General features: G+C 33.6%; 1 long non-coding RNA gene across 1 annotated transcript in view; it reads left to right on the top strand.

Moving 5' to 3' along the window:
* LOC129049868 (uncharacterized) overlaps positions 1–8,754 on the top strand; it is a 29,348-nt gene extending 20,594 nt beyond the window's left edge. Inside the window, exons 2-3 of the long non-coding RNA XR_008513253.1 lie at positions 5,484–5,539; positions 7,258–8,754. This is a non-coding gene — a long non-coding RNA (uncharacterized LOC129049868). The remainder of the gene's footprint in view (positions 1–5,483; positions 5,540–7,257) is intronic.
* Positions 8,755–15,918: the final 7,164 nt, after the last annotated feature.

The raw sequence follows: 15,918 nt of genomic DNA, 5'->3' as shown, positions 1-15,918 counted from the left end.
AATGACTTAAAATTCGCTTTCCAAAACTGCAATTCTTTATGCACCAAAATTTAATATATCAGAAAGAAAAAACAAAAACAGCATTAGAAAAAAATAGTAGTAATAATGACTAAATTCATGATTGACACCAAGCTACAGATTCTGAAAATTCAGTGAGCATCATTATTAATTTAAAAAAAGAAAAAAAGCAAACATATGTATACTAAATATATATGTGTATACTAAATATACCATTATCAAGAAAAAAAGCAAGCAAACAAGCAAACAACACTAACATATTATATTCAAATACAAAGGCAAAGAGGAAAAAATTTTAAAACCAAAGGGGAAGGAAATCACTCTACATATAGAATTACAGTATACTTTTCCTTAGAAACCATAAAAGCAGGAAAAGATAAAGTGACATATTATGTTAAAAGAAAAAAATTCATCAGCCTATAATTCTCTATTCATTAAAATTATCTTTTAAAAGTGAGTTAAGAAACAAACAGGCTGGGCAAGGTAGCTCAAGCCTGTAATCCCAGCACTTTGGGAGGCCGAGGAGGGCAGATCACGAGGTCAGGAGATCAAGACCATCCTGGCTAACACGGTAAAACCCTGTTTCTACTAAAAATACAAAAAATTAACCGGGCTTGGTGGTGGGCGCCTGTAGTCCCAGCTACTCGGGAGGCTGAGGCAGGAGAATGGCGTGAACCCGGGAGACAGAGGTTGCAGTGAGCCAAGATGGCGTCACTACACTCCAGCCTGGGTGACAGAGCAAGACTCCATCTGAAAAAAAAAAAAAAAAAAAAATTCTCAAAGGAAACAGAGTGAATTCATCCCCAACAGAATTTTCCTGCAAGAATTGTTAAAATAAATCTCAGGGGAAGAGGGAAAATAACACAGAAAAAAAAAATACTGGTCTGTATAAGGAAACCTAGACAATTGGAGAAAGGCAATATGATGATAATTATTTTTCTTTTTCTGTATTGATCTGAATGATAACTAGTTGTGTTAAGAAGTAAGAGTATATTTGGTGATTATAGCATATGGATAAGTGAAAGGATTGATGCAATGTCACAAGAGATGGGACAAGAAACTGGGGTTATTCTGTACATGTACTACAAATGAAGTGCTATAAAGTTATTTGAAAGTGAGTTTAAATTATTTAAGAGTATTTTCTAAACACTTCAACAACCACTAAAATTTTAAAAATAAGTATAAATAATATAGTAGGAAGAAGAAAAAATACAATCCCATAAAACGTTCAATTAAAACCAAAGAAGACAGAAAAAGAGGAGGAAAACAAAGAACTAATATAACAGATAGTTAATAAAGATTAAAGATAGTAATAAAAATATTTCAGTAATCATTTAAATGTGAATCATCTAAATGCAACAATTAAAATAGAGAGGTTGGCTAGGTGCACCTGTAATCCCACCTCTTTGACAGATGAAAGCAGGAAGATTGCTTGAGGCCATGAGTTCAAGACCAGCCTGGGCAACATAGCAAGGCCCCCTGTCTACAAAAAGTAAAAACTTAGCTGGGTGTGGTGGCACACATCTGTACTCCCAGCTGCTTGGGAGGCTGAGACAGGAGGATTGCTTAAGCGAGGATCCAGTGAGCCATGACCACACCACTGTACTCTATCCTGGACAACAGAGCAAGACTCTGAAAAAAAAAAAAAAAAGTACAGAGATTGTCAGAGAGTACTTTTAAAAAGTTCTAAATATATGCTGCCTACAAAAAAAAAAAAAAACTTTAAATATAAACAGTTTAAAGGTGAGTAGATGAAGAGATATATATCATGCTAACATTAATCAAAAGTAAACTGAAGAACTAGGGAAATGATCAGGAATAGTGGGCCAATTATTCATGGAAACATAATAATCCTAAATGTATGCACCTAACAGAATGTCAAAATACTACTGAAAAAAGAAATAGACAAATTCACTATTATTATATGGAGACTTCAACATTTCTCTCTCAGTAATTGACAGATTAAACAGGTAGAAAACCAATAAAGATGTAGTTGACCTAAACAACATTCAATCAACTTGATCTAATTGACAATTATAGACTACCCCATTCAACAGCAGAAAATACATTTTCTCATGACCACATAGAATATTCACCAAGATCAACCATATTCTATACCATAAAACAAATATTCTATACCAAAAAAAGATGTCACTGTGGAATTAATTAAAAATCAGTAATTTAAAGATAGATGGTTAATTGCCAAATATTTTAAATTAAAAAAAAACACTTCTAAGTAAGTTTCAATGAGATGCATTGAAAACAATTATTAAAGGGAAATTATAGCACTGAATGCATATATTAGAAAATGTGAAAGAGCTGAATTCATCAACATAAGGTTCTGTCTTAAGGATTAATGAAAGAACAATCTAAATGTAAATTAAGCACAGAAAAGCTATAATAACAATTAGCACAAATAATCAAGTTAAAAACAAGCAATTTGAAAACCACGATTATCTCAATAGATGCAGAAAAGGCATTCGATAAATTTAACATCCTTTCATGTTAAAATCTCTCAATAAACTAAATATTGAAGGAACTTACCTCAAAATAATAAAAAAAAATTATGAAAAACCCACAACCAATATACTGAAAGGGCAAAACCTGGAAGCATTTCCCTTGAAAACTGGCACAAGGCAAAGATGCCTTCTCTCACCACTTCTATTCAACAAAATATTAGCAGTTCTGGCCAGGAAAATCAGGCAAGAGAAAGAAATAAAGCTATTCAAATGGGAAGAGAAAAAGTCAAATTGCCTTTGTTTGCATATGAAACAATCCTATATCCAGAAAACCCCATCATCTGAGCCCAAAAGCTTCTTAAGCTGATAGGCAATTTCAGCAAAGCTTCAGGATACAAAATCAATGTACAAAAATCATAAGCATTGCTATACACCAACAATAGACAAGCAAAGAACCAAATCATGAATGAACTCCCCTTCACAATTGTTACAAACAGAATAAAATAACTAGAAATACAGTTAACTAGGGAATGAAGGACCTCTTCAAGAAGAACTACAAACCATTGCTCAAGAAAATCAAAAAGGACATAAACAAAGAAAATAAAAACATTCCATGCTCATGGATAGAAAGAATAAATATTGTGAAAATGGCCATACTGCCCAAAGTAATTAATAGATTTAATGCTATTCCCATTAAACCGCTATTGACATTCTTCACAGAACTAGAAAAAACTATTTTAAAATTCATGTGGAAGCAAAAAAGAGCCTGTATAGCCAAGACAATCTTAAGCAAAAAGATCAAAGTTGGAGGCATAATGCTACTCAACTTCAAACTATACTACAAGACTACATTAACCAAAACAGCATGGTACTTGTACAAAAAAAGACCAATGGAACAGAATAGAGAACTCAGAAGTAATGCTGCACACCCACAACTATCTGATCTTTGACAAACCTGATAAAACAAGCTGTAATGAAAGGATTCACTATTTAATACATAGTGCTGGGAGAACTGGCTAGCAATATGCAGGAAATTGAAACTGGACCCCTTCCTTACGTCTTACACAAAAATCAACTCAAGACAGATTAAAGACTTAAATGTAAAACTCAAAACTATAAAAACTCTAGAAGAAAATATAGGTAATACCATTCAGGACATAAGCATGGGCAAAGATTTCATGATCAAAATGTCAAAAGCAATTGCAACAAAAGCAAAAACTGACAAATGAGACCTAATTAAACTAAAGAGCTTTTGCACAGCAAAATAAACTATCATCAGAGTGAACAGACAACCTACAGAATGGGAGAAAATTTTTGCATCCTATCCATCCAAAAATTTTGCATCCAACAACCCCATTAAAAAGTGGGCAAAGGGCATGAACAGACACTTCTCAAATGAAGACATTTATTTGGCCAAAAACATGAAAAAAATCTCAACATCACTGATAATTAGAGAAACACAAATCAAAACCACAATGAGATATCACCTCACACCAGGCAGAATAGCGATTATTATTAAAAAGTTAAGAAACGAGATGCTGGTGAGGCTACAGAGAAATAGGAACACTTTTACACTGTTGGTAGGAATGTAAATTAGTTTGATTCTGGAAAACAGTGTGGCAATTGCTCAAAGACCTAAAACCAGAAATACCATTCGATCCAGCAATCCCATTACTGAGTATATACCCAAAGAATATAAATCATTCTATTATAAAGATACATACACATATATATTCATTGCAGCAATATTCACAATAGCAAAGACATGGAATCCACACAAATGCCCATCAATGATTGACTGGATAAAGAAAATGTGGTACATATACTCCATGGAATACTATGTAGCCATAAAAAAGGAATGAGATCATGTCCTTAGCAGGGACATGGATGGTGCTGGAAGCCATTATCCTCAGCAAAGTAATGCAGGAACAGAAAACTAAACACTGCCTGTTCTCATTTAAAAGTGGAAATTGAGCAATGAAAATGCGTGGACACAGGGAGGGGGACAACACACACTGGGAACTGCTGGGAGTGTAGGGGGAGGGACAGCATCAAGAAAAATAGCTAATGCATGCTGGGCTTAATACTTAAGAGATGGATTGATAGGTCCTGCAAACCACCATGACACACATCTCCCTATGTAACAAACCTGCACATCCTGCACATGTACACCAGAACTTCAAATAAAATTAAAAAATACATAAAATAAAATAAAAGCAAAATAAACAAAATTAAAAGCAGGTTCTTTGGAAAAATTAATAAAATTGATAAATCTCTAGCCAGGCAAACCAAGAAAATGTTGAATATTTCTTTACATATTTAGCACTTTTTTGATTAATTTTATCAGAATTTTAGTTTACCATAATGAGATCCTGTACATATTTTGGTAGCATGCACACTTGATATAATGTGATAAGAATGATACAACTTTTGTGGTCTTTTCCTCAAAAACCCACACTCCTGGGTAATGATGAGAAAACAAATATTTATACATATCTGAACTTAGTAATGCCCTACAAAGTATCATACTTTACGTACCAAAGCTGTTAAGGTTGTCAAAAACAGGGAAAGTCTGTTCTTTCCCTCATAGAACTGAGGGTCCTTAGAACACAAGATGAGTAAATACAATGTGTTGTCTTTTATAGGACACAAATTAGCTTTTGAAACAGATTACATACCTATGTCATAAATATTTGTAAGACATCCAATATGTCTTCAATACTAGAAATACACAAGTTTATAGAAAAATGACAAATGCTCCTCCTAATGCATAAAATAAGCACAATCATGTGAATTAATCAGAATGGTTGTTAGTATTAAAATGAGGATAATATATGAGTAGCTCCAGGTGAAGTAACTGACAGTGGGTAGCCAATCAGTAACACAGATGTTGCTGTTGTTACCGGTTTGTTTACATTATTTTATGTATTTTGAGACTAGTGAGTAGCTTTTTAAAAAAATTGAGACTATATCTTGAACATATTATAATAATGCTTCATCTGACAGGTGAATATGAAGCCCAAATGAATAGTCTGCCCAAGATGTCATAGTGAGGGGCAAAGGTAAAATTGCATGTCTTTTTCACTGCATTGTCCAAAATACTATAAACAATTTTAAAATAATTTCATTAATAATTTAAAATTAATATGTTCCTTATATTGCTGGCATATTTTATGAGTTTCTATTTTATCTCATAATAATTTTATTTTATAAAATTAAAGGTAACTTGAAAACATTTAAAAATTACAATACAGCTTTCTGGTGCTTATTTAGACAATCATAATAATCTCAATCTGGCTTTGAAAAAATGAAACTAAAGTAGGCAGTTTATTTGGTAAACTATCAAATTATACTTATCCTAATCGAAGCTATGGCACATATTGTTTTGATTTCTACTGATTAGTGATCAAACAAGCAAAAATATTTTATTCATGTCATTTGATTGAACCATATCATCTGCAAAATAGGCCTTGCCTTAATGTTAATAGAACAGCATAAAAATATTTATGTCTCTGAAATAGACAAGAATATAGCCCATCTGCTGCAGTAGATACAGAGCTAATTTTAAACAAGGCTTCCTCCGAAATGTCTGTCCTCTTAAACAATTTTCATTAGACTAAATTATCACATTCAGACTCTTTATAAATGAGAATTATATCCAACTTACCCTTATTACCACTTAATTTTTACTAATGAATAAATAAATATACTTTTGCATGGTAAATAGAAATAATTTAAAGGCAATTTGGCCTCTCACCAAAACCAAAGTATAAGAAAGAGTGAAATTATAGATACCAAGATGGGAGGTGACTCCAGGTCAAATTAATATAGATCGAGTAACTTTATAGGACTTATTAAAAATAGTTATATTTGCTTGATTATAGTTCTCCAGAAAGAGAGATTTTTCCTCCTTTATCCACCCATTGAAAACTATTAATATGTCATGGTTTGAAAAATCTGGTTTGTGGCAGGGCGTGTTGGCTCAAGCCTGTAATCCCAGCACTTTGGGAGGCCAAGGCAGGCGGATCACGAGGTCAGGAGATCGAGACCATCCTGGCTAACATGGTGAAACCCCGTCTCTATTAAAAATACAAAAAATTAGCCAGGCGTGATGGCGGGCGCCTATGGTCCCAGCTACTCGGGAGGCTGAGGCACGAGAATGGAGTGAACTCGGGAGGCGGAGCATGCAGTGAGCTGAGATAGCGCCACTGCAGTCCAGCCTGGGTGAAAGAGCAAGACTCCATCTCAAAAAAAAAAAAAATTCTGGTTTGTAAAATAGTTTTAAAATCTACAATCACATGTTAATAGGCAGTTTATTTTGATAACTCGTTAGTGGAAAACATGAATATAAATGTTAGTTGATGTATATATTCTCTTTGCACTTCAGCAAAGAGCTTGCAAGAAATTTGAAAAATAACAATATTTACTAAGTTTGCATACTTTTGTTGTTTCATCTAACAGCATCAGAATAATAAAAAATATATTAAACAATTTTTAAGGAATAGGAGACATTAAGGACATGACTTGATTATCTCAATGGTAAAAAGGTCTTCAAATTTTTTGAAAATGAAGACTAAAATTTTTGTTGAATGCAATTCAGTCACACATTAATAAGTAGGGCCAGAATTCACTTTTTTACTCTACTGTTTGCCATCTATGTTAGGGTTATGCAAAAACACAGAAAAATATTGTAAATATGTACACATATATATTTACAATTTATATGTAGGATTTATAACTTTTTTTTTAATTTGACATGAGGTCTCATTCTCTCACCTAGGCTGGAGTGCAGTGGTACCACCGTGCTGACTACAGCCTTGACCTCCCTGGCTCAAGCGGCTATCCCACCTCAGCCTCCAGAGAGAGACAGGGTAAAAGATTTCTAAAAACTGGCTCATGGAATCATGGGAGTGGCACAGGGCAGTCTGGCAAATGAGAAATTAAGGTAGAGTTGATGTTGCAATCTTGAGTGATCATACAGGGCAGCAGACTGGAAATTAAGGCAAAATTGGTATGTCACAGTTCTGAGACAGAATATTTTCTCATTAGGAAACCTAAGTCTTTGCTCCAAAGTCCTTCAGCTGATTGGATGAGGCCCTTTCACATTATGGAAAGGAATCTGCTTTGCTTAAAGTCAAGTAGTCATAAATATTAATCTCATCTAAAAAATACTTCCACAGCAATATTTACACTTGTCTGTGACTAAATAACTGGCTACCATAAACTAGCCGAGATGACACACAAAATTAATCTTCACAGAATTGTAGAGTAATAGTGGTGACCATACTAGCTGTAAAGCTCAGATACCTAAAGTATCTGCCTGGTTATCACTATGGGGTCTGGCATTGGTTCCTTCCGGTGGGTTCTTGGTCTCGCTGACTTCAAGAATGAAGCCACGGACCCTCACGGTGAGTGTTACAGTTCTTAAAGATGGTGTGTCAGGAGTTTCTTCCTTCAGATGTTCAGATGTGTCTGGAGTTTCTTCCTTCCGGTGGGTTCCCGGTCTTGTTGACTTCAGGAGTGAAGCCACAGACCTTCGCAGTGAGTGTTACAGCTCTTAAAGGTGGCATGTCCTGAGTTGTTTGTTCCTCATGGTAGGTTCGTCCTCTAGCTGACTTCGAGACTGAAGCTGCAGACCCTTGTGGTGAGTGTTACAGCTCATAAAGGTAGTGTGGACCCAAAGAGTGAACAGCAGCAAGATTTATTATGAGGAGCAAAACAACAAAGCTTCCACACCGTGCAACGGGACCACCAGCAGGTTGCCGCAGCTGGCTCGTATGGCCAACTTTTATTTCCTGATTTGGCCCCGCCCATGTCCTGCTGATTGGTCCATTTTACAGAGTGCTGACTGGTCCATTTTTACAGAATGCTGATTGGTGCATTTACAAACCTTTAGCTAGACACAGAGCGCTGATTAGTGCGTTTTTACAGAGTGCTGACTGGAGTGTTTATAAACCTTCAGCTAGACACAAAAGTTATCCTAGTCCCCACCCGACCCAGAAGCCTAGCCAGCTTCACCTCTCACTATCACAGGACATGCTATCACAGGACGTTGGTATTACAGGACATACCATCTTCCTTTGGGCTGAAGTTATAGAACTGAGGAAAGCCTATCTAAAATGACTTTTTAAAAGTATGATGCACCAATGTGAAATACTATTAGCTACAGTAAATAAATATACAAAGAAAAATTTCTCTGACAAATCAGGATACACAGAAATAGTATCATAAACTTAAGAAAGAAAGAAATAGACAAGAGAGAATTTGCACAACTCTACTCAGATGAATGAGCCTTGTCAAATATTTTATATGATTAAATGTATAAAAATATTATTTGAATACAAGGCTTCAGAAGTATAGATAATCTATAAAATTTTATGCACATGTATTTGTGTGATACATAGATTCCCTATAAGAATATTTAGATTTCATGCATTTAATTATGTATGTCTTATCTAGTTTGCATAATTTTTATTTTCTTCAGCTATGTGTTTTAGTAAATATGCAATTCTTTTAAATTACTTATTTCAAAGTTCAACTGTATTTAACTCTTGTCATTTTTATAATAGAATGATGAATTCTTTTTCTCTGCTGTTTTTGTATATCGATTTTCTGCTTTTTGTTGAAATGAACCATTTCACTATTATAAAAGATAAATTCCTTATATCAAAATAATTTTACTATCCATTAATTTTTGGTGCGTTTTATTGACATGGATTCAAAGGATTTAGAAGGATACTGAACAAACGGTCAAAACATATTAAATACAAATACATTTAAAAAATAATGGAGGCAGGGTGATTTTAGGACCCACCATTGTATTTCATACCCTTTACAAAAAATACATATATTACATTACATTATAATGCTATGTTTCATGCAAAGTTTGAAAACTATCAAATTTTTTATTTATTATTACTATTTTATTAGCATTAATATAACACTTTAGAATGTGGCTAGATACATGACATCACACATTTAATTCAGTAGCAAACCTCAATAAAGCTGGCATTAAAGACTAGTTCTAAATAAGCTATTAAACTCCTTTAAAATGTGTTTTATTATCTTTGGTTATAAAAATTGATTTCAGCTGGGCACAGTGGCACATGCTTATAATCTCAGCACTTTTAGAGGCTGAGGTAGGAGTATAAGGACAGGAGTTTGAGACCAGCCTGAACAACAGAACAAGACCATATCTCTATGAAACCAAACCAAACCAAAAAACTAGTCTGGCTTATTGGCTCATGCCTATAGTCCCAGCTACTCAGGAGGTCGGATTATCACTTGAGCCTGGAAGGTCGAGGATGCAGTTTAGCCTTGACTGTACTACTGCACTCTAGCCTTGGTGACAGAGTGAAAGCCCATCTCAAAAAAAAAAAAAGACTTCTTATTCATACATGTGGCATCACTAAAATTTAATACATCTAATTTGGTACTGTAGTAATAATGTTTTCAGTATAATAATACGTAATTCCACTTGTGTTGCAATCAGAATAAAATTTGTAATTTTTAGACATGATTAACCATAACTACTGACAAAAGTTTAATTTAACCTTACTGTTTCTTCAGAGTTTGATATCTTTCCATGTACTGATGAGTCAGTGACTTCACATTTCCTTTTTACCTTTTCTGCTATTCATAGCCATACATATATCTGAAAAAGACCTAGCACTTGATTGATGCTTACACTCTATGTTAATATTCTGCTGGATAAACAGTAATCTTATGATAGTACTTAAAAAATGTAGTTTAAGAAAGTGACACTTAGAGAATTATTACAGTTGACCTAGGGAATATTAATATATACCATTCTTTGCACATATCCGTTATATAAATGGGCTATTTTGCACTCATGAAACAATTGAAAAGCTCAAATATCCTGTATTAACATTATAAAACAAAGGCTGGTTAAAGTTCAAATATTTCTAGGCGGCAGAAAATGACATCTTAATATTACAAAGAATAGGTCTTTTAAGCAAAGATGAAACATATAATGAAGGGCATTGTGAGAAGGCAGCTGGCATACTACCCTCTGCACAAACAGTCCTTGACCTGTGCCATGTTCTGTCAGTAGCCAGATGGTCTGAGGATTATTTGTAAGTGTGTGATACCAGATATGGGCCAACAAAGAATACAAAGTTAGAACAATCACAGATCTCTGTATATGACATTGACACAAATTAGCAACATATACATCTTTCAATCAGCCAAATAATGGTTCAGAATCAACCTAAATACAACAGGAGCAATTTTTAAATACATCATCTGCTGGCATTCTATTTGCTTCTAAAATAGTACATTTTTATGTTGTAATGGGTATTTTAATGATAATCGTTAAATTTCTTGGCACACATGCACATTCTATCAGTATGCCAGCCTTTAGAAGTTTGCATTTATTATTCTTGGTCTTTCGAGGATGTGGTATTGAGTTTTTTTGGTTTCAGGAGTAATTGATATTGTAATTACATCTACCTTAATAAAATTCACACCTACATGTGTTTAAATGAGCAGGTGTACTTGTGTATAGTTTTGATCAATAGATTGAGATTATTTGGCCCTTAATATTAAATTTATATATTAAAATTATATGAAAGATAAGGGTACAGAAAAAAGTGTCATGCTTTCTCATTTCAAAATAAATGAAAATGATTTTATCTAATCTTGTTGTAGTAACATAAACTAAAGTAATACAAGTCAAGATAATTAGACCCAGGCTTCTAAAATAAAATTTTTATGGTTTTCAAGAGAAAACATTTAAAAAAGACTTCATATTTTGGATTCCCTAAGTTTTATGCAATTATAATTGATCTATAATGTGAAAATGGTCACAGTTTTTGTAATAACTAATGAAATATTAATGAAGAAAATATACAAAACTCTGCTATCTCTAAATAAGTGAGGTTCAAAGCTATTTCTCTTTTGTGACATAAAGTAGAAATCCTGGAGATGCTTCGTGTTTATAAATTTTATTTTGTTCATAATCTTTGAACATATTTTGTAACATAAACCAAAAACTCCCTGAGACAGGTCTCAATAAATTTAGAAGTTTATTTTGTCAAGGTTAAATGTGCATGCCTGGGAGAAACGTCTGTGCCTTTCTCCAGAATGATTTTGAGGGCTTCAATATTTAAAGGGGAAACTGAATCTACATGTTGCAAGACAAAAATAACAGTAGGGAAATAATTATGTATTTGTCTCCTGCCCACTATAAGATAAGGTGAACACACAGTAGAATAGCTATCTTTGGAGATATTTAACATTTCATCTGTAGCTATCTGCTTAGGAATAAAAGAAAAGACAGCTTTTTTGCATGACTCAGCTTACATCTTAATTTTTTTTTTTTTTTTGGCAGAATGAACTGGGTTCCCTTGTTTTTATTTTCCTTTCTCAGTAACAACAGCAAATGTAAACTGCCTTGTCATCTCTGGTGGGCATAATAAATCTTACACTTGGACTTTGGTTAATACTCGTCACTGAATATACTTTGAAAGCATTCTTTTTGTATATGAAGCAAGTGTATGTGTTATTGTTATTTTCTCAACAGAAATAATTTGATTTATGTTTTCCTTTGGCTTACTACATACAAAAAAATTTGAAAAAGTCACTGAAACTATTTTAAAGCCATTGTGTTTAACCATCAATGACCTCTGGCTTCTCATGTAAATCAGGAGAAAGGCTGTGAAGATAATATCTGAGTAGCAGAAGCAGAAGGAACGGCTCCTCTTGGGTTTGAATTTTCATTACAAATTTATTATTTTTATTGTCAGAGTTATGCTTCAGTTGCTTGAATTAAATACATTAATTTTCTGTATATTCAGGTTTGTTTCAGTTACTAAGAGAAGTTATTTTAATTCAGCTATGATTTAATTTTGTAAATTTTCAAATTATATTCTTCAGCTTTTTAACATCTAAATAAATATACCTCAAAGACTTGACCTCATTTATTGTAGAACAACTCTAATGCTAGCATTACAAAGAATACAAGATTCAGAATACTAAAAATAGAAATATAAACCATTTTATTACTATGTGTTCTTGATTTAAATTTTGACTCGATGTCCACAACAGTTTAGACAATTTTAAATAATATGCACTATGGTCACTTGCAATAGATCTTAAAGAATCATTTAATTCATATTTGTCTTTGGAATCTACTAGAAAAAAGAAGGCATAAATGTTAACCCAAGCCATGCCATTTTGCAGACCCCCACGATTTTACAAACTCTGCTCAGAGTGGAAAATTCCACCAGGGCCAGGACCATGAGAAAAATACAGTTGGACAGGTCCCAGGCCTAACCCTAACCACAGTAAATTCCTTCCTTATCAGCGGCCAACCACATGGCCCCCACCCCATTTTCTCAACAATCCCAGACCTCTGGGGTCCAGGCGTGTAAGGGGAGAAGTGGGGCCTGGTGCTAGTTTGTTCTCCCCAACACCGCACCACAGATCTTTCTCCCAATAAACCTGTGTTGCCATTAAGCCACCTCTGTTCTGTTCCTTCTCCTTTTCACTCTAGAAAAAATAAATAAATAAATAAATAAAAATAAAAAAACTGGTTAAATTATGAAATAGTTTTTCTACTTTTCTTTATGAATTTTTAGTTTACATATAGCAAATTTTACTATTTTTGGTGTACATTGGATGCTTTCCTTTAGTGGTCAAACTCTTACTCTACCCTTAATGTCAGATCTCCTTTAAGTCCCTATTATTGTTGGGTCTTCCAGAAAGCCATGTAAATAAATCACACTTTCTGTGCCTTAGCTTAATGTGTTGTGTTTGACAATCATCTACTTTGTTGGGTACATTGATAGTTCATATTTACAGCTGAGTAGATGCTATTGTGTGGCTGAACCACAGTTTACCTGTTCTTTACATGAGCAACATTTGTATTGTTTCCAGTTTTTGATGATTATGAATAAACCTGCCATAATTATTTGCATGTAGTTCTGTGTATATGGATTTTCTATTCATTTGAGGAACATTTCTATGAGAAATGAAACTTTAAAATCCCTTCGGCTCTTTGTTAGAAAATGTTATCTGTAAAAAGAGGTAGTTTCATTTCTTTCTTTCCATTGGTAAGCCTTTAACTTCTTTTTCTTGCTTTCTTGCTCTATTAAAATTTCCACTACAATGTTGAAAAGGAATGGTGATAAAACAACCTTTACAAAAATTGTAACAGTGAGAAAATTATGGCAGTGCAGGAGATCTGATCTAGCCAATCTTGTAGCCTTTAGTGTTCTTTAATTATTCCTGGGCTTAAGCCAAGTTTACATTAGAGATATTTAGTTTATAGTTTAAGTTATAATAACCCTTCCCCAAAACTCAACTGCCTTTGTGAAGCTAATATGAGGCCAACTGGCTAGGAGGACAGAGGAGCCTGAATCCTGCTAAGGTGTAGACATAAACTATTGCTGGCCATTATTCCAGAGGTCAAAAGATATGCAACTTTCCCAATTCCTCTTACAGATAACATCACTAGTGTAGAACCTAAGATTGGTCATTTGAGAGATCTTTCCAGGATTTTTGCATTTCTGATGACTGATGGCTCCACTTAAACCTGCCAATTGCCCTTGTGGCCTCACTGGGAAGATACTAGGTGCAAGAGGACAGCTTCAGTTTCCTATAATTTCATCTCCAACTCAGACGGTCAGCACTCCCCATACTCTAGACCCCTGTCCATCAAACTATCTTTGAAAAACCCTTAACCTCAGAGCATTCTGAGAGATTGATTTGAGTAATAACTCTGCCTCCTGTGTGGCATGTCCAGCCTCACGTTAATTAAATTATTTCTTTACAGCAATGCCATGATTTCTGTAAATTGATTTTGTTTGTTCATTGAACAGGGAGGACCTGTTGGGCAGCTACAGTGACAGTGGTAATAATTGCTTTGTCCACAATATTAATGAGAATTCACTCAGCTTTTCACTATTAAGTAAGACTTTAGTTGTAGGGGTTTTTTTGAATGTTATAACATTATGAAAATTTTCTCCTATTATTATTTGCTAATTTTTAATTATGAATTCATGTTAAATTTTGTCACATGCTTTTTCTACATCTACTGATATAACTATGTGGTATTTTCTGCTTAATAAGTTAACAGGGCAACTGAGGATTGTTATTTCCAAATGTTGAACTTGCCTTGCATTCCAGGATTAACCTCTCCAATCTCCAGGACCAGAATATATTATTCTTTTTGCATATTGTTGGATTTGATTATCAGAAAAACTAAACTGAGAATTTTATTTCTAGTAATATAAAAGATATTGGTCTGTAGATTTATCTCTGGATAAATAATTGTTTTGCTTTGTTGAGAATGTTTTTGTTTAATAGCATAAGACATAATGGTTTGTAGATTTATTTCTTTGTAGTGTCTTTGGTTTGGATATTAGAGTAATGCTGACTTCATGAAATTTGTTGGGAAATATTCCTTTTTCAAAAAAGATTATGAAGAATTAAAATATTTATTTATAAATATTTGTTGGAATTCTCCAGATAAAATATGTTGGCTTGGTATTTTCTTTCTGAAAGAAATCTGAAAAAATCTGAAAAAAATCAGATTCATTTAGCTATGAATCTGATTTCTTTAATAGACAAATTTTTCAGGTTGTCCTTTCTTCCATGAACTTTGGTAGTTTTTGTCTTTCAAGGAACAGACTCATTTGAATCAAAATATCAGACTTACTGGCATTGAGCTGTTTGTAGTTTTCCCCTATTCTTTTAATGTCTGTCAGGGATGCAGTAATACATCTTATTTCATTTCTGATATAAGTAATTTGGGCCTTTGTCTTTGTTATTCTTGATAGAAGTGTATCAATTTTACTGATCTTTTTAAGATTTTTTTTTTGCTTTCATTTATTTTCTATATTGTTATTTGTTTTGTTTTGTTTTTGAGATGAAGTCTTGGTCTGTCACCAGGCTGGAGTGCAGTGGCATGATCTTGGCTCACTGCAACCTCCACCTCCCAGGTTCAAGTGATTCACCTGCCTCAGACTCCTGAGTAGTTGGGACTACAGGCATGCACCACCATGCCTGGCTATGTTATTTTGTTTTAAATCTTACTGATTCTATTGTTCATTTGATTTGCTCTTCTGTTTCATTTTTTTTTTTAAGTTGAGGTCTAGATTATTGACTTAAGTCTCTTTTTTAAATTCCTAACATTGGCCATTCTGAATTTCTCTTTTAACTGCACTGTAGCAGCATTACACACATTTTGATATGTGGTATTTTCAGTTTCATTCAGTTTAAAATATTTTTTCTAATGTCTTTGTGACTTCCATTCTTATTCATTGGTTATTTACAATTGTTTTCTGCAACTTTCAGGTATTTGGACATTTTTCTTCATATTTTTCTATTTTTGATTTCTGATATCATTTGTTGAGGTTAGATAGTAGAGTTTGTATGATTTCAAATCTTTAATTTGTTGAGGTTGACTTTATGGACC

Source organism: Pongo abelii, chromosome 1, assembly GCF_028885655.2.
Source record: "Pongo abelii isolate AG06213 chromosome 1, NHGRI_mPonAbe1-v2.0_pri, whole genome shotgun sequence".
NCBI classification, from domain to species: domain Eukaryota; kingdom Metazoa; phylum Chordata; class Mammalia; order Primates; family Hominidae; genus Pongo; species Pongo abelii.
The sequence above is the reverse complement of the archived record's forward strand: the minus strand, read 5'-3'. Positions and strand labels throughout refer to the sequence as shown.